Source organism: Aythya ferina, assembly GCF_964211825.1.
Source record: "Aythya ferina genome assembly, chromosome: 29".
Lineage (NCBI taxonomy): Eukaryota > Metazoa > Chordata > Aves > Anseriformes > Anatidae > Aythya > Aythya ferina.
This window is the reverse complement of record NC_140326.1, coordinates 1,113,248-1,131,796: the sequence shown is the minus strand read 5'-3', so window position 1 is coordinate 1,131,796 and position 18,549 is coordinate 1,113,248. Positions and strand designations below refer to the sequence as shown.

The 18,549-nt window shown below is 39.6% G+C and overlaps 3 pseudogenes across 3 annotated transcripts; all 3 read right to left on the bottom strand.

Annotated features, from left to right (window-relative positions):
* Positions 1-5,249: 5,249 nt before the first annotated feature.
* LOC311424976 (feather keratin 1 pseudogene) lies at positions 5,250-5,603 on the bottom strand (annotated as a pseudogene). Its single transcript has one exon. The product of its transcript is annotated as a feather keratin 1 pseudogene (transcript).
* A 5,018-nt stretch (positions 5,604-10,621) lies between these two features.
* On the bottom strand, positions 10,622-10,975 carry LOC311424975 (feather keratin 1 pseudogene; annotated as a pseudogene). The gene has a single exon. The product of its transcript is annotated as a feather keratin 1 pseudogene (transcript).
* A 6,462-nt stretch (positions 10,976-17,437) lies between these two features.
* LOC311424982 (feather keratin 1 pseudogene) lies at positions 17,438-17,734 on the bottom strand (annotated as a pseudogene). Its single transcript has one exon. The product of its transcript is annotated as a feather keratin 1 pseudogene (transcript).
* Between the last annotated feature and the right edge of the window lie 815 nt (positions 17,735-18,549).

Below are 18,549 nucleotides of genomic sequence, written 5' to 3'. Positions count from 1 at the left end.
GAAAGCAGGCAGCTGAATTCGGGAACACTTCCACTTTTTGTCTTGCTATTAACATTAAAATCAGTAGCAGAAGCTACCATGGAAATCTCTCCAGTTGTTTGGAGCATGGGGAGACAGTTGGTTAAAGGTCACTCCTTGCATTCAGAAGAACTATGAGTTGGGATTCAAAGACAGACATGGACTGAGGCTTTCTGCATGATAAGCTGGTGACCCAGAACTGCAAAGAATAAAATGCCACTATTGGCCCCCTATTTCTCTGAATGTCTGGTCTTTGATAAATATTCCACAGACCAGCACGCTACTCTGAACAGACCTAAGAAGTGACTGCAGATTTTTTTATGTTCAGTTGCCATATCTAATAACTCGTTTGGATCCTGAAGTTGAATACATGAACCTTACTGTCTAACTAACGTGTCTAACTCCCCCATTCCATGATTTTTATAACTGGCCACCAGCAGAAAATATTCTCTTTTAAATGAAAAGCCCTCCCAACTTCCTCCCTCAGAAGAAAAAAAAAATAAAATAAATAATTTTAAAAAACTGAATCTACTACAATATTAGAGAGGAAAAGCTACAAAATCATCAAGGCAACAGTTCAACATATAGAAAAAGAACTAAAGAGTTCAGACTTACCCTATACACGAAGGCAAGGAAGGAAAGAGAAATGGATGGAAGAACCTTGAGTTGCTCAGGTTTTTATACTGCACTCCAAGTTGCCTGACAACTTGGGACATTCTTTGTGCATGAAGTTATTTATGAGACACTACTGATTACATGTTTTTTTGCCTCAGTATTTGTGCTTATTACTGCCTCACTTCCTTATCTTGTGGCATGCATATCTGACCACAAGTTTCTTTCATCTTAAAATATTCTGGGCCAAGTTAATTTCTGGTAACATTAGAATAATTAATTCAGAAAAAATTATTCTGCCTTCAAAACTCTTTTGGATCTGCCTGGTGTCATTAAAGGAGACTAAGCTGAATTTACATAATACAGTCCCTTCTACAAGCCCTCCTCTGCAAGGTAAATATTGTTGCAAATTATGAAGAATTTCAGCTTTTAATGAGTTGGAAGCAAATCCATGAGCAGCTGTAGTTTGGGGAATTCAGGTGCTCTCAAGGAGAAGAAGAGAGAGACTGAGTTTTTCAGAAAATGGCTGGGAATTCACATACAATTTACACCCAACTCAGGCCTCAAAATGAGAGAAAAAAAATATTGAGAAAGAAGAACTCTGTGAGAATCAGGAGGAACTGGAAAGAGTTATGGCTGTGTACAAGGGCCAAGATATAACTAGAAAAACTAAGATACCACTTCTTTCATATGAAAAAAAGAAAAAAGAAAAAAAAAAAAAAAGGTATAAAATGTCCAGTCCAATGAGATAACATCAAACAATTCTGTTTCTGTGGAAGATTCTGAAGCACAAATCTTATACAGCATCTTTCCTGGCTGTCTAATTCTGGGCCTCATCTCTTAGGAGTTTTTAATTTATGGAATCCACAGATGCACCTTTATTCTTATCTCAGACCTCAACACATCAGCAGCTGCTTAATTAGGCTAACTTCTACATGTATAATAATGCTTGGTGACATTTGTTCTCAAGGAAGAGTCCTACAAAGGATATTGCTTTACAAAACTCACCTGTGGAGGCAGAAGCAGTCACATACAAGATTTTGTTTTGCAGTATTAATTTCTCCTGCTGCCCCTGTATTACTGGTACACAGTGTGCTACAGACCAGTGGTAGCCCAGTGCAGAAGCATCAAAAATACATAAAATATCAGCAATTTCTTCACTTGTTATCATTTTTTATTTAATTTTTTTTTTTTCTGAACAGTGCAATGACATCAAACTTCTTCCATAGGAAGGGCATGGAGGATAAATAGTAAAGGGGTAAAATACAAAAGCAATCATTGGCACAGAGATCAGCACTCAGGTCTTTTCTCTCCTAGCGCTTTAATTACTTAGACATGCAAATCATCTCCAAATTATGAGCGTCTTTGTGAAGATCCCCTGAGAACAGAAACTTGTTTGGCTTGGTCATGTGTTCCTGAGAACATCAAAGTTTATCAAAAACTTTTATTAAAACTCTAGGCATGCAAAGTATCATATTATGTGGCACCTTAAGATATGTGACCCAGATATGAATCCTCATATCATTTCTGTAATAATCTATTATTAAGATTTGGGAGTACAGGTCAGTCATTGGCTTCTAAAATGTATGTCACTGTTGCTGGTGACATGAATTATGGCTATTTCACTTTAATTAAAAAATACCTAAAGGCTTGTTTCAAGCTATATCATATTTCATGGAGATTCAAAAAGAAATTACTGTATCGTTTTTTAGCTTCACCAACTCTGGTTATTCCTCAGTATTTCTCCATACTCTGATGGATTAGCAAGCTTTTTCAACAGCTACTTAGGAAATTAATTTGCATAGCAGTACTGATAGATGATTTTCATCATTAAAAAATATATATATTCTTTCTTCCAAGCTCTGCTTAAATAATTTTAAAATCAGACTCAGAGTATAGAAAAGGACCTAGCAATGTTTCAGAGATGTCTATGACCTTCCTTAAAAGTGATTACAATAATTATTGTACAGTCAGAATGACTTCATGTCCTGATCTTTGGGCTGAATTAAAGCGAGCGAATCAGAATTCATGACTGTTTTTATATAATCAGAGACAGGTCTGTATATTCATATACAAAAAAGTTTTTGCATAATGTGAGAACATCCTCCCAAGACACCTGTAAGTGACTAAATGGCTGAAAAAAGCTCTTAATCAAAAGGGAACTGGAATCTTACTCACATTAATCTCTGGGCAATGGCTCCAGACACAAAATTGACCCCAAAATCTGTGTGTGGAAACACAGACATGCAGAGACCAGAGCGGTTTCCCTGATGAGAAGACTGCCACCTGCAATAACTTTTGAGCTGTAATTAATTAGCTTGTTCAAAGAAATGGATGCCTCAGAGGCTTTGAACAGTTGTACAAATCTGTAAAAGTCCTTATGGCACAGATTCCTCCTGTGCAGTCCCCTTCTCTCACTGTTGACAGTGGGTTTGATAGTTATCTCTTTAATCTCAGGCCTCAATCTTAGCTAATTGTACTAATACTGATGTTATTGACAGCATTTCATACAGACTGCACAGCCATTTGAAGTTCACAGAATAATCTAGGACATCTGGTTTGAGGCCATTGACAGTGAACTCTGCTAATACCCTCATAGTATTAGGACTTAGTGCTTGAAACCAAAGATATATATGTATCTTAAGGTTCTTTTGTTCAATCAGACTGGGTATCTCTGCTGTTTCTGTTGCAATCTGTTGCTGCAAATTGTTGTTTGACACAGGCAAATGAATAATATACACTCTGTGTATAATCTGAGATGGCATTTGGTATAGGCACAGCCTGCAACTTGAGCTTCACAATATCAATTTATGCTGCTCGGATGCCTCCCCTGAAGGCAAGGATGTTCAAATATAGGTAGATATATACAGTCCTAAAAGTTCATACCTATTTCATACATAGCTATTTTCATTGTTAATGATAATCAATTACAGTTATAAAGAACTTTAAAATGACTAAATTTTGAGGTTTGGCATCTTACAGTGGTCTAATAAGCTTAAACAGTTTATATTACAATTTTTCTTTCTGTCAAAAAATAAATGTAGCTAACTTCTGCATAGAGATCTGTGGAGTATTTCTGCAAAGAGACAGCTTATAGTGGGGTTGTTATACCAGAATTCAAAGGGCACAGTAGGAGAAAACAACAACAAAAATTATTTCATGCTAGAGGGAAGAAATTATTTACTCACCTGAGTTTCTGCAGAACACCACACCCACAATGGGTGGGCTTTAGTCATTTTTCAAATACTTTTGAATATTTTTTTTTAATGCATATGTTAATTACATTTCAAATTGTAATTGTGCAATTAGAATTTCTCTACTCATGGCCCTATGTGTCAGATCCACCTACCTCACAGAAAGATGTCTCAGTGCCAAGACAGAAAGACACAAGCATACTTGGAGTTCATCAGCTCAGAGCAAGGGGTTGCCTATTATCATTGGTATAAACCCTTTTCACAGTCCCTTATTTATTTTTGGCAAGGGTTGCATAAGATCTCACTCATGAATTTTGCCACAATTACATGCCCATTACAGGTCCCTGATTTTATATTTACTTCCATTAGTCATTTAGAAAGGAAATGATCACAGCCTACATGCTTGGAGCTGGAGACGCAGGACTAACACACACTCATTTAAATCCTTTCCATCCCAGTAAGAAGAGATGGGTTTTCATGCTGAAAATAAACTTTGAAATTACAGACATTATCATGGGATGAAAATTCAGCCTGTCATTTAACTCTACAGATGCCTGCAGCCAGTGAGTGCATGCAAATATCTCCGCCAAACCCAATTATTTCAGCACCACAGAAGCACCAGGAGCACTGTCTACAGTAGAATTTCTACACTTAAGTAGTCTCAGATAAGCTGGCATTAATTAAAAAAATAAAAATACTCAATATGATTTGCAGAGGGAGCAGGTTTCTTCTTAGAGCATAAACCTGCCAAACTCCCTATGGTCTTCCTACTATGCATCTACTTTGCACTTACACACACACACACACGCACAGGCTCTACTACTCTGCAGAGTATCTACCTTGTATATACAAGGAAGCCAAAGTTTCCTGGCTGTAGAAATGATTTCTTGGCATAGAAGCAGTAAGCTGAATATTTAACTCTAGTCAACTTGAAATAGTAGCAGTTAATTACTAAAAAAAATGGAAAGAAATTTTACCAAGAGCAGGCTGCTAGTAGGTGTTACCAAACAAACACCAGGAGACTTGGTTTATGATGCAGCATAACTTTAATGAGAGCAAAAAGTGGAATAAAAAAGTACAAAGTGTAAGCAAATATTTCTAGGAGTCGGTAAGACAACAGCAAATATGTCTTTTCATCCTAGGTTTCTTTTCTCAATGCTGCTGTGTACTGAGACAATAAAGTCCCATCTACAGCAATAGAAAAAAAAAATAAATAAAAAGTTTCATGAGAAATATGAAGTATTCAAAGTATAAGACAAGCAAATGCCTTATTTTAGGAGATGCCAAGCTCCCACAGCTCCATGCACTACAGGTGGAGTCGCGGGGGCCTAACACTACATCTGAAAACCATGGCCATGAGCTAACTCCTTTGTCAGGTCGTGCTTCAGCGTTTCTGGTCATTTCTTTGTACTTGCTCCTCGTGCTTTAGCATGGCCCGTTGTAACCACTGCGGTAGGTGTTGTAGCGATTGTAGGGCCGGCTGTACCCACTGCCCAGGCCTGCATAGCCAAAGCTCCCAAATCCCGAGGAGCTGCCCCCAGAGGAGATGGGGACTCCCTCAGAGCTGAGGGTGTTGCCTACAGCAGCCGAGCTGGTGGATCCTACGGCGGTGTTCTGGGGGAAGGAGCTGAGGATGGGTCCAGGCAGGGTAACCACCACAGGAGGTGGCTGGATCACATATGTCGATTCCTGGCACTGCCGGACGCATGGCTCATTGCAGCTGTTGGCGAGTGGGGTTGGGCCGCAGGAGGTGGGAGGACACAGGTCATTAGAGGACATGGCTGCAGGACAGAGGGATGTCTGAAATACAGCAAAGAAATCATGTGCAATATAGAAGTCATATTGAATTTAAAAAACTCAGGTATGGGGTTAACATGGGAAAGTAACTAGACAAGGTGGTTAAAGGGATAATCATTTCATGGAATCATAGAATCACAGAATCATTCAGGTTGGAAAAGACCTCTAAGGTCATCTAGTCCAACCTTTGACCTAGTATTAATATCATTTATTAGACCAAAATCTACTGTGAGCAGTCTGAAAATGACATAGAAGTTTTTATTTTTATCTTTTTCAAGACTGATGGAGCAGGTAGCCTTTGAACCATGCTGCCAGTTGTGATAAAACTCCTCTTAACCCTCACCAGCAAAGGCATTTCCCATTCCTTGGCAATTTCCCCTTGCAGCAACTCAGTGCAGATGGTACCACTATAGCATAGATGGAGGACAGCTACTGAAGCTACCATCGCGGTGGAAACACTGAGCCTTATCCTGACACTTATCTGAGTTTAATGCCTCAGTGCTAGAATTTACTCTCTAGCAGCCCAACCAGAAGCATTTTCAGAATTGTAGAAAAGTGTTTTAGATGCATCCTTTGCTCCCAAAGTACATATGACCAGAACAGGCAGACATGGAGTGGGAAAAAGGATTATTTTCTTGGTCAGAAGTTTTGCCCTAGTTCAAATTCAATGTATTTGAGTCTCCTAGGATCTCAGCTCTCCTGCCTGTGGAAAAGAGGACTTGGGATGGATCCTGGAACTCAGAATAGGTTTATTTTTGGGCTAGTCCCTATATTTTAAGACAAGACCATATTTCCAGCCAGATCCTTTGGCTAGCTTAGCACCAGCCTCTAAAATGGAGCACGAAGCTGCATGTTTTGAGAGACAATATTGCCAGTATTGAAGTTTAAGTCTTGCATCATTACACCCTGCTTCACAAATAAATAAAGCCTTTCTGTCTGATAGAAGTAAGCCTTTCTAATTTTCCTCCTGAAAAGGAAAAAAAAAAAAAAAACAAACAAAAAAAAAAAACCACCTAGCAATATTTATAAAGAACTAAGAACAACAAAAAGCAGTCATCAAAGTCACAGTTTAGCATTTAAAAAGACACTGGGTAGATTCAGACTTACCTGTTCACCTGAGCGAATAAGGCAAGAGAAGTGGATGGAAGAGTCTTGTGTTGTATAGGCTTTTATACTGCATTCCAGACTGCCTGCAGACCTGAGACATATACTATGCATGAAATTATTTAACAATCCATACTTTTGCATGCAAAATCCACCAAACTGATTAACTTTTTTTTTTTTTTTCTTCCCAAAATCTCTTTTGGTATTTCTCTCTTTTTCCCCTCCCCTTATTACACTCACATTCCAGTACAGGCAAAGCTTTCATCTTCAGCAATGAGTACCCATTTAATTCCTTGGAAGACTGTGGTGATTCATTTGAATTACAGCAATAATTATATTGTCTCCTAAGGCCAATGTACATTTTATGTTTCATTTCTGTCGTCAAGACACTGCTTAAGGGGAGCGTATGTGATGCAGAGTCCTTATTCAAGACTTCACTCCTTTAGGTGAACAATCATTAAGCTCTGAGATGCGAGCTTGGGCTCATGACCATTTCCATTTCAAGGGGTCAGTCTGACCACAAGATGTGATGCATTATATATATTCCCAAATTTTGCATTTCTGCACTATTTCAACCCCACACAAACATACAGCTGAGAAGAGCACCAAATTTCCATGAGTATTGCAAAAGGTAGAGAAAATTAAGACCAGTGAGAATTGCTGACCAGAGACAATAAAACACTTTCTGGAGTGTTTTATTGTGGGCTAACCCATACTTTTTTCCCCCAGTTTGTACAAACACAGCTAATATACACACAGGACTGTATTTTTTAGCTTCTTTTTCCAGGTGAAGGTCAAACAATCACACTTTAATGAAAAAGTGTCATGGCATGATCTTATTACTTTAGGGACTTTATTAACTGCCTCTAATTTTTTATCTGATTTCTGCAATCTTTCATCTGAAGAATCAACATTAGTCCTACATGAAATCCCAGCAAGTCAAAGGGATGTACATCAATTTTCACATCAAATTAGATAGGAATATGGATATTAAGACTGCTTTCAGTTATTGGTTCTTAAAGGCAGTTCTCTGCCTGAGCTAAACTACAGCGTCAGTAGAAATTGCACCCAGCATTTCTCCATGATATTTATCATTATGTGATTTGTTTCACCTCTTCAGCCTGCAGTGGCCTGACAGAAATATTTGTACAGATGAAAAGTATTCAAAGAGCAAGGATCAGGTCTCTTCTCTTAGCGTCACAGTCCTCCAGCAAGAGATGTGAATTAACTCTCAATGAGGAGTATCTTTATACGTAGGTTGGTTTTGGTCTTCAGAAGAACAAAGGACTTCAAAGTTCAGAATAGCTTTTCACTAATGTCTCAAATATGCAAAGTTTCATGCTACCTAAATTTCAAGGTACATGACAAGATCTCAGCTCTCGCATCACCTGGCTAATAACCTAATTTCAAAGTGTGTGAGTCAAGATCATTCAAAGGACTTCACAAAGTAACTCGAAGCACACTCCTTCAGAAATGATTTTATTTAAAAATGTCAAACTTGATTAAGAAAGAGGGGAGGAGAGGGGAGGGGAGGGGAGGGGAGGGGTGGGGATGGGAGGGAAGGGAAGGGAAGGGAAGGGAAGGGAAGGGAAGGGAAGGGAAGGGAAGGGAAGGGAAGGGAAGGGAAGGGAAGGGAAGGGAAGGGAAGGGAAGGGAAGGGAAGGGAAGGGAAGGGAAGGGAAGGGAAGGGAAGGGAAGGGAAGGGAAGGGAAGGGAAGGGAAGGGAAGGGAAGGGAAGGGAAGGGAAGGGAAGGGAAGGGAAGGGAAGGGAAGGGAAGATTTCTGTAAATTCCTATAACTAAATATTTTAATGATTCTCCAGAGGAAAATTTTCCTCTCCTTTCCTACAGCTGCTACGTTCTTCCCTTTTCACAAAATCTCTATCTCACACACTACTTTAGAAATTTTAAAAACATATTTCCTTAGAGTAACTGAAAGACATCACTCGCCTGGGGATTTTTTTTTTCCTTTTCATCCTTAAAACTAGGTAGGCAAAAAATGCTAACTTTTCCTCATTTTTCCCTCTAAGAACACAAAATATATATCCTCCTTTCCTTGGAGGGTATATAATATCTTAGAAACAGCCTGGAAATACTTCAATTGACATTCTGCCAGTTAAGTCTAATTGGCATCTAGTAAAGTTCATCTAAAATGCTGTGAGTCTTCAGATCTTGCTTTTTGGGACTGCTAAGACTGGTGAACCAGGACTGAACAGCTCTCATGTATGGATCAGTGATGGCTTTTCACATTCCATGCACTCAATTAAAACACTTTGTATAACGACAGAGTGCTCCCATTAGGCTGGTGAACTACTAAATTGCCAGAGCTGACAAATTACTTACATGAACTAAAATTTGTATCATCTTTATGTTGACTTCACAGGCGTGAATGTAATAGTATGAAGTGTTTAAATGATCCACAAGTCTTTGACATGAAAGAAGCTTTGAGGAAGGCTTTTCATCTGATGCCAGGATGAGACTAGACTGGTGCATAAACTATAAACATAACAATTTAACTACCTGGAACAATTTAAGTCTTGGGGACCATTCAACCAGCTGCAATAGAATTTGTTTGATAACTAGAATTAATTGAATGCCTAAAACATTTCCCTACCTGAGAACGCCTTCTTTTTTTTTTTTCTTTTTTTTTTCTTTTTTTTTTTTCTTTTTTTTTCTTTTTTTTTTTCTTTTTTTTTTTTTTTTTTCTTTCCAAAAATCTATTGCTTTAGTAGCTTCAGTGGCTGTGCAATGCTGTTTTTAATCTCAGGTACTTACTTTCAGCACAAATAATTTATTTGAGAGAACTTCTAAGGTTTTGATGCCTACCAGTGTCCTGTAATTTTTAGCATGCTTCATTCCATGTGTTTTCTGTTGGAATTCTGTAGGGCTACAGACAGGACATTAAAGACAGGCTTTTATTAGGAGCCCTAAAATAGACAGTACTTCTGCAGTAAGTAGCAAGCAAATAGACCAAATGGTTTTGTTCTGTCTCTCACAAAAAGCTATGTCTATACCTTCCTTGGGACTTGTGCTGCTGTTCATATTCGACCTTATGAATTCAAGCATTCAAGCAGTGATTTGATGGTTAATCTTTCTTTGCACCCTGCAGCTCTAGGTCAGAGTTATTGAGAGTGAATCACAACAGGATTCCTTAAAACAAACATAATTATAGGCTAGATTAGATATGCATTACTCAGTATGTCATTGTTAGATAATAAAATACTTCCTGTCTTCAGAAAACTTTCCTGACAGAGATGCAGAAAGTCAAATATTACAATAAATAACTCTGGAATCAATATGCATTTCAGCTGCAATATAAGATATGTTTTTGATCTCAACCTCTAAATATATCTTCTTTTCCTCTTATTGGTGTTTCTGCTAGTATTCATATCATGTCTCTGCCTGGTACTGATGATCTACAGTGATGAATTTCACCTAGAAAAGTTACAAAGTAAGGTAGGATGGGGAATAAAAATAACAGAAGACTTGGAATATGATAAAACTTTAATAATACTAAAGAGTGCATTAAAATACTGCAAAGCAACAGGTTCTAATAAGGGAAAAAAGGTGATGTGTCCCACAGACAGAGCTCTTCTTTCAGTGTAGGACTACACCTTGACAATCAAGTCCCATCTACTGTTTAAAGTATGTTTAGCACCAGGCAGTATCAAATACAGCAGTGGGTAGCAGAATTACATACTTGATTAGAAATATAAAGTAGCATATCAAGAACAGGGGCCTCATTTTAGGGAATGACTAACTCCCACAGCTCCATGCACTTCAGGTGGAGTTGTGGGTGCCTAACATCACATCTGAAAACCATGGCCATGAGCTCTCTCCTGCATCAGGTCGTGCTTCAGTGTTTCTGGTCATTTCTTTGTGCTTGCTCCTCGTGCTTTAGCATGGTCCACTGAAACTGCTGCGGTAGGTGTTGTAGCGACGGTAGGGCCGGCTGTACCCACTGCCCAGGCCTGCATAGCCAAAGCTCCCATATCCCAAGGAGCTGCCCCCAGAGGAGATGGGGACTCCCTCAGCATTGAGCACACTCCCAACAGCCGCAGATGCCGAGGATCCCACAGTGGTGTTCTGGGGGAAGGAGCTGAGGATGGGGCCGGGCAGGGTAACCACTACAGGAGAGGGCTGGATCACCACTGTCGAGTCCTGGCACTGTCGCACACAGGGCTCGTTGCAGCTGTTGGCAAGTGGGGTTGGGCCACAGGGTGTGGAAGGGCACCGCTCATAGCAGGACATGTCTGCAGGATGGAGGCAAGTCTGAAATACAGGATCAGAACAAATGCAGCATAGGAGTCATATTGCAGTTTACTGTTTACTCCTCTCAGGTACCAGGACCACTGGAGCTTTCCAGGTAACCTTTCAAGAGTCAAGTGAGGAAGTAAAACCACTTCTACAAGAAGATGGAGGCTGAAAAAGTCCTTTATCAGTTTTTGGTGATCCAGTGGAATAAATGGCAGCAGAACAAAAGGAGACATACCTGTTTCATGACATATTTTAGTGTTTTGATTTGCTGTCTGGAAAGACACTACTGAGATCCAACCTAAGTATTAAAAGCATTTCAGAAGTAGTAATTTTCCAGATGCCAACTTCACCTAAGAAAATGTACAAATTTCACTGCCATTTGGCATACTTGAAGCTGAGCTGTTTAGAAATTTGTCCCAGATGACTTGTCCATCCATGAGAAATCCATGCAGTCCCTGCATGCTCCCTGTGACCAGTTCCACCATTCCAACAAACACAAATTTCACTATCTCCTATGCCTATCTCAGTCTGTTGAGTGCTCAGTTCTCCTCTATTTTTGTTCTTCTTTATCCTCGCTGACCCTGAAACCATTTCCTTAAACTTGAGGGAGATGTCATTGCAACCTACAATTTCAAAAACCTGGCAGCTATAAGATACCAAGCAGAATATTTTGATATCTGTCCTATTAAAGTCTATATTAATTACTATAGTATTAGAATCAATACCCTTGTTAAACCCAGTGTGAATGCTTCTAATCTCAGTATACAGCTTCTTTTTTTCCTCATTTAGAAAGTATTATTTAGATATCAAAAGCTTGTGGTTCAACGTAACTGAATTTTAAGACCCACAAGCCTCTGCTTTAAACCTTCCTAATCTTCTTGCTCTCCAGCTGCTTCCTTGAGAATATGGTTCCTTTTACCCTCCTACTTCCCACTGTGCCCAGGAGTAGATCTGTCATAACAAAAATGCAAACACTGGAGAAGCCTCCTACAACATAAACAGCACAGAACCAGATTTTTCTGGACATTTCTGAAGATAAATTTAGCCCTTACAAACACTGTTATTTTCTCTTCTTGTCAACCCAGATGAAATTTCAAGCATTACAGGTGATGAAACAGACCCTTAAATATATAAAATACACTTTTTCTCCTGGGCATATAGATCTCTGTATTCTAACCATTCAGTTTGTTAATCTCTAATATTATTAGTATTGGGATTTTCTAAGTCACTTGACATACCTGAAAGCATACATTTAAATAAATATATATGAGAATTTCAAAGATCTATATAGCCAAGCCTGGCCTCTAGAAATCCCTGCAACTCAAACACTGAAAAAATACTTCTTTAACAAAAAAACACCCCCCACTGCCCCCCACTCACCCACTTCCCCCAAAACAGCAGCTAGCAGAATACTATGGAGGAAGAAGTACAGTAATCAAACTGTTAGGAAGGAAGAATTCAGAAAATAGAAGTAGATTTCAACTAACCTTGTTCACGAAAGAGAAAATGGCAAGTAGTGGTAGGAAGCACCTTGAGTAGAGCTAGCTTTTATACTGAGTCTTGGATGGCCTGGGGACTGCAGACATCCTTTGTACATGAAATTATTTACCAACAAGTATGCCCTGAATGCAAAATGCTTCCAACCGATTAAATGCCTTTTCCTTACTGTTTATTATTGTTTTCATTTCCTTATCTTCTGACATGAATATTCTGCCATACAAGTTTCTCTCATCTTATGGTATTATGGGACAAATTTATTCCAGTGCCACCTTTCAGTCACAACAGAATGTATGTGTTGTACATTCAACACACTTCAGTCATCAGGATAAAGATTAAAGAAAATTTATGGAATACATAAGTTATCATCCTTTTTTTTTTTCTTTTATTAAGAATATGAATGTAAGTCCTCAACAAATTCTGTGCTCTACCAATGGCTGCAAAGCTCTGACTTCAATCAAGCTTAAGAACAATCTAGACTGAACTTTTGTGTTTTCTCAAGGCCCTGCAAAAAACCCACAACCATATGCACACATGAAACAAAATCCCACCAAATCCAATGAGAAAGAACCAGACCCCATTGTGAAATTCAGACAAAAATACTGTTATATGAAACAGTATGATGAAATACAGCAGCAGATAGTTTTTCTGGTGTGAATTAGGGTAATTCGCATTTTTCAGTACAGATTCAAATCTGTACAGGATTTTGCTTCTTCACCATGGACAAGACACAAAGGTTAGGAATGGTCTCTTCTAATTCAGATAGTATCAAACACTTTGGTGTCATAGTTTGAGGTGCAGCTGCTATCACCTGGGGACGTTTGCAGACTGGTTCTGAACTTGATTTCTCAGTTACCTGTAACTCCCCTCTGTATCTTCTCAGACAACAAAAATGAAGAGCATTTCATAAGTCATCTTGAAGACATATGAATTTTAAACTATTTTGAGATATTATCCTCTCATCCTCACAGGACTTTAACAGTGAAGTTATGGGGGGGGGGGGGGGGGGGGGGAGAAGGAAACACAAGAATTAGCCATTTGCCATCATAGTTATTCCCCTTGCTACAGACTTCAGTATAGCAGTGATGGTACTCCAGACTGGTGTAGATTCATTGCACAAGTGGAATACATATGCAAGATTTTACTATGTTTGCATTTTTCTTCACAATTTTCATTAACAGTGTGCATATTCATGGAATTATCAAACTGCTCATGATACATAATGGGGTTTGATCACCTTTATAATCCACCTAATGGGATGTCTTCAAAATCTGTCAGCCTGGATCATCTTTTGCCACCCAGCTTCACAAAAGGGATCCGTCTGTATTTTAATGGACTCTATGAAAACCAGCTCTGAACTATTATTTAAAGAACAATTCAATGTTTTAGCAATTTTAAACTGCTCTTCATATTTCAGTAATATAATTTAAAGTGACCCACCTAGACTAAAATATTTCCCTACCTTTCCAGACCTAAACAATATCAATCCATAAACGTATATGTGGCACCTACATTTTTTAAAGTTCTTTAAGTTATCTATAGCAGCAGGTTCTTATTGGCAACTTGGAGAATTAATTTTCCTGTAAAACATGTAACAACATTCATAAATACTATTTTCAGCACTTCTGTTCTTCTTCCTTCTTTTAACACAACAGCTTCTATTTGATATAATAACTCACTTTAAAAACAAACTCATGAAAGATCACAGCAATGTTTTCAAGAAGACTTGTGAACTGTCTTCTGATGGTGGCCTGACTTCAGACTGCACTGGTTGGCTCAAAGAACTTACCCAGGAGGCTTGGAGCCTTTTTTGGAAATTTTAAGAATGACAAACAAGTTAAATGACAATTGTTCTTAACTAGGTCAGGCAGGGAATTGCACACAAAGAACTTTAATAAATGTCTTGAATGCGATCTTAGATTGTACTTCCAAGACACCTGTAAGGTAACAAATTGCTGAGGATCTGAAAAGAATGATTTATTAGACTGGGCTTTTACTCATTTCATATGGACATTAATGGAGTAAGTATAGAAGTACCAGAAATTAATTGAACCCATAAATTGTGAAGATGAAAGAATTTTAAATGGACAGAGTATGCTTCTCATGCAGCGCCAGAAGGAACCTAGACTAGAAAACTAAAAATAATTTCATTATCAAAAAAGGTTCCACATGAAAATAAATAAATAAATAAATCTATGTGAGAACCAAGTCATGAAAAAATAAAAAAAAAGATGCTTCAGTAGTCTCAAAGAGTCTGAGAAATTCATAAAAAGTCATAATCATAGTTATTGTATCCATTTCTCCAATCTCAACATATAAAGGAGACATTGGTTTTAAACAGACATTCACATTCTTCAGGATGTTTCTAATGCCACATTTACTAAAGGCTTCTAGGAGATTATTTCTTTTTTTAAAATCAACAAGTATTTCAAGGCAAAGACTGAAACACTTATGGAAGAGGCTAGATCTCCAATCTATTTCATTTATTTCATTCAGAAGAAGAACCACAAAACACACTTTTCAGCATATGCTGTTGTCAAAGACAGGCCACTAAGCTAGGCAGTTCCTTCTTCTGAAACACATTTCTATACTCTTTATGGTATGTGTCTATTTGCATCATAGAAAGACACCTACCTTCCCCCAAACAGAAAGTTTTTGATGTATATCAGTGTTATCAGTGATTCCCCACAGACCTGGGTGAATAACTAATTACCTCAATCACACCAGTTCTTTTGATAGGATACCATATATTCATGTATACATTTGTTCTTTTATTTTTTTTAAATACACTCATGGAATTGATTTTTTTCAGCAGAAGCTCTATTCAGTCTAACACCTGTTGACTTTTCATCTCTTATACTTTGCTGCCTCGAGCCACAGTCTAAAAAAGGCCATAAGCCATCTTATCTCTAAATTAAATATTCTTTTCCTAATTTTGCAACTTTGGAGGAAGGGAAGGGAAGGGAAGGGAAGGGAAGGGAAGGGAAGGGAAGGGAAGGGAAGGGAAGGGAAGGGAAGGGAAGGGAAGGGAAGGGAAGGGAAGGGAAGGGAAGGGAAGGGAAGGGAAGGGAAGGGAAGGGAAGGGAAGGGAAGGGAAGGGAAGGGAAGGGAAGGGAAGGGAAGGGAAGGGAAGGGAAGGGAAGGGAAGGGAAGGGAAGGGAAGGGAAGGGAAGGGAAGGGAAGGGAAGGGAAGGGAAGGGAAGGGAAGGGAAGGGAAGGGAAGGGAAGGGAAGGGAAGGGAAGGGAAGGGAAGGGAAGGGAAGGGAAGGGAAGGGAAGGGAAGGGAAGGAAAGGAAAGGAAAGGAAAGGAAAGGAAAGGAAAGGAAAGGAAAGGAAAGGAAAGGAAAGGAAAGGAAAGGAAAGGAAAGGAAAGGAAAGGAAAGGAAAGGAAAGGAAAGGAAAGGAAAGGAAAGGAAAGGAAAGGAAAGGAAAGGAAAGGAAAGGACATTTGAAAAGAATACATCTGCCTTTTTACCACCAATGATTGGATATTGGGCTAGTTCCAGCTTTGAACCTGAATGTCTGGTGACTTCAGCCTGGTTCCTTTGCTGTTTTTATTTCAGCACTTCCATTTTCAAATAGAACTTATTGTGCTCCTAAAGAGAAAGCTCTCCACAAGCTTTAGAGTCATAAGAAATTAGATGCTACTCTTTCTTACTGCTTTCCTGTTCTGTGTCATACTGGACCCCACACTGCTTTGCCACTGGAGCTAACGAGGTTGTCTTAATGTCTTGATTGTCTTAATGATACAATTAAGAGCTCAGATGCATATCTAGATGGTTTTGTATCTAGACAAAACAAGGATTTGTTAATATTTTTTGATAAAACTCAGTAGCACACAAAGCGCAGGGTTTCAACATTCTTTGAGAAAAGTCTTAGCTGAAAGCAGGATTAAAATCTGTTAAGACAAACACAGCCATTTAACTAGTTCTTCACCCACATAATTTTTTCTGTGTGGATTAGAGTTCTTGCACAGATTAGCTAAGGAATAAGATCTACTTTGTTTAAGGCTTGAAAGAGAGAACGTGGAAGTTGACCATAAAAATTTATTAATGACTAAATCATACAGAGTCTTCTTATTCTTAGGAGTTGTGAACAATCATTTCAGTCTTGAAAATGTGAGACAAGATCACAAGTTTGCCTCAAAGCCTATCATGGTTAGATCTTCAGAGTTTAGTAGCATTCATGTCAATAAAAACAAACAAACAAACAAAATCCCAGACAAATATAAGTTCTGAGAAGCTACTCCACACTTTGCAATTTTCAGAGTTTCAAAGAAAACTATGAGACAAGATGAGAAAGTTATCGCTGTGAAAGGTTGCAAAAGTAACTTTCCACATGGATGTGGAAAAAATTGAAAAAGCTAGCAAGAAAACCAGTTAAATGCTTCAAGAATGGAGTAAATGGTGAAAAAACTTAGTGTTGATTATTGCTGACTATTAAATTCTCGAATTCAGCTGTGAAGGTATGGTTTAATAAATGCATAGATTTTACCATATAATGATTTACTCCACCCAAAAGGGTGGAAGCAGAGAACAAAACACAATGAAATTCAAATTAAGATGCAGACTCAGTTTAATGAGATAGGCAAATATTCCACAATGCAAAAGCAAAGTAAATATTTATGTAAAGGAAGGAAGCCATTAACACTGGAACACAGACAAGACACTGCTTTTCCTTACTGAGGCATTAAGTACCCTCAACTTATTCATAAAGAGAGGATTACACAAAGCAAAGTAAAAATGCAACAGAAGTAATCAGAAGCAGTTATTTAAAGATTAAGGTATTTGCCATGTTTCCAGACAGCACAGGCTGGCACCCTGGCTTCCCTCTCTGCTCTGCAGGAGGCCACGAGGGTGTTCAGCCCATCTGGAAACTCTGGCCAGCAGCTCCGTCCTTAGTCCGGCACCTGGCTTCGGGCTTCCTGGTCGATGCGATCACTGGACATCCTCGTGGGCTTTAGCAGGGCAGGCACCTTCTGCCACTGTAGCGGCCACCAAAGCCAGAGAGGCCAAAGCCCCCGGAGGAGATGGGCACTCCCTCCTCACTCAGGATGCTGCCAACGGCAGCAGATGCTGAAGATCCCACAGCAGTGTTCTGGGGGAAGGAGCTGAGGATGGGGCCGGGCAGGGTCACCACCACGGGAGAGGGCTGGATCACCACACGGGAGTCCTGGCACTGCCGGACACAGGGCTCGTTGCAGCTGTTGGCAAGCGGGGTTGGCCCACAGGGACGGCACAGATCGTAGCAGGACATGGCTGTGGGATGGAGGCGCACCTGGGAGAAAGGGCAGGGAAAACACACACCACATGTCAGCAGCAGCCTGTCAGTTTGCTGGACAATGGAAGACATAGTATGGGGAGCAGAGAGAGGTTGCATGAGGACATAGAGAGGATTGGGGAACTGGGTGCCCAAGGTTCTCTGCAAAGACAGCCCAAGACCTTCTCCCACCTCCCCCCTCACTGGCAAGCAGAACAGTGACGGAGGGAGCAGCGTCAAGGAGCAAGGACCACACAAAGAGCTACATGGAGGCAAAGACTTGGTCGAGGCCAGAAGGCCAAGGGGAGAAGAAGAGAATGAGGGGAGTGAGGAGAAGGCACTTGCAGCTCACCTTGTTCGCCAAGGAGGAGAAGGCAAGAGCAGTGGATGATGGAGCCTACTGTTGGACAGGCTTTTATACCAGTCCAGACTGCCCCAGGCATAGAGGCACCATTTGCACTTCTAATGTGTTTACCAACAGGACCTTCAAGTATGCAAAACACCACAATTAAACAAATGGGTGTCTTATGTTCCCTGCAGTGACCCCTTTTCATTTTCCTGGTCAGGACATGCCCATTCCATCACACAGGCTCCTTTCAAGTGACGGGATTACAGGCCAAAATGCTTCTGGGGAAGTGACACAAAAGCACAGGAAGAAGATGAAGGCAAAAAGAAGGAGATGGCCAAATTGTCAAGTGGTGCCAGCCTCTCACCCTCCTGCAGCTTCCTTCAGGCTTTGTCCTAAATGCATGGGTACTCATTTCCATGCAAACCCACCCTTAAAGGTCAGACTGCCAGCCAGGCTCATCAGC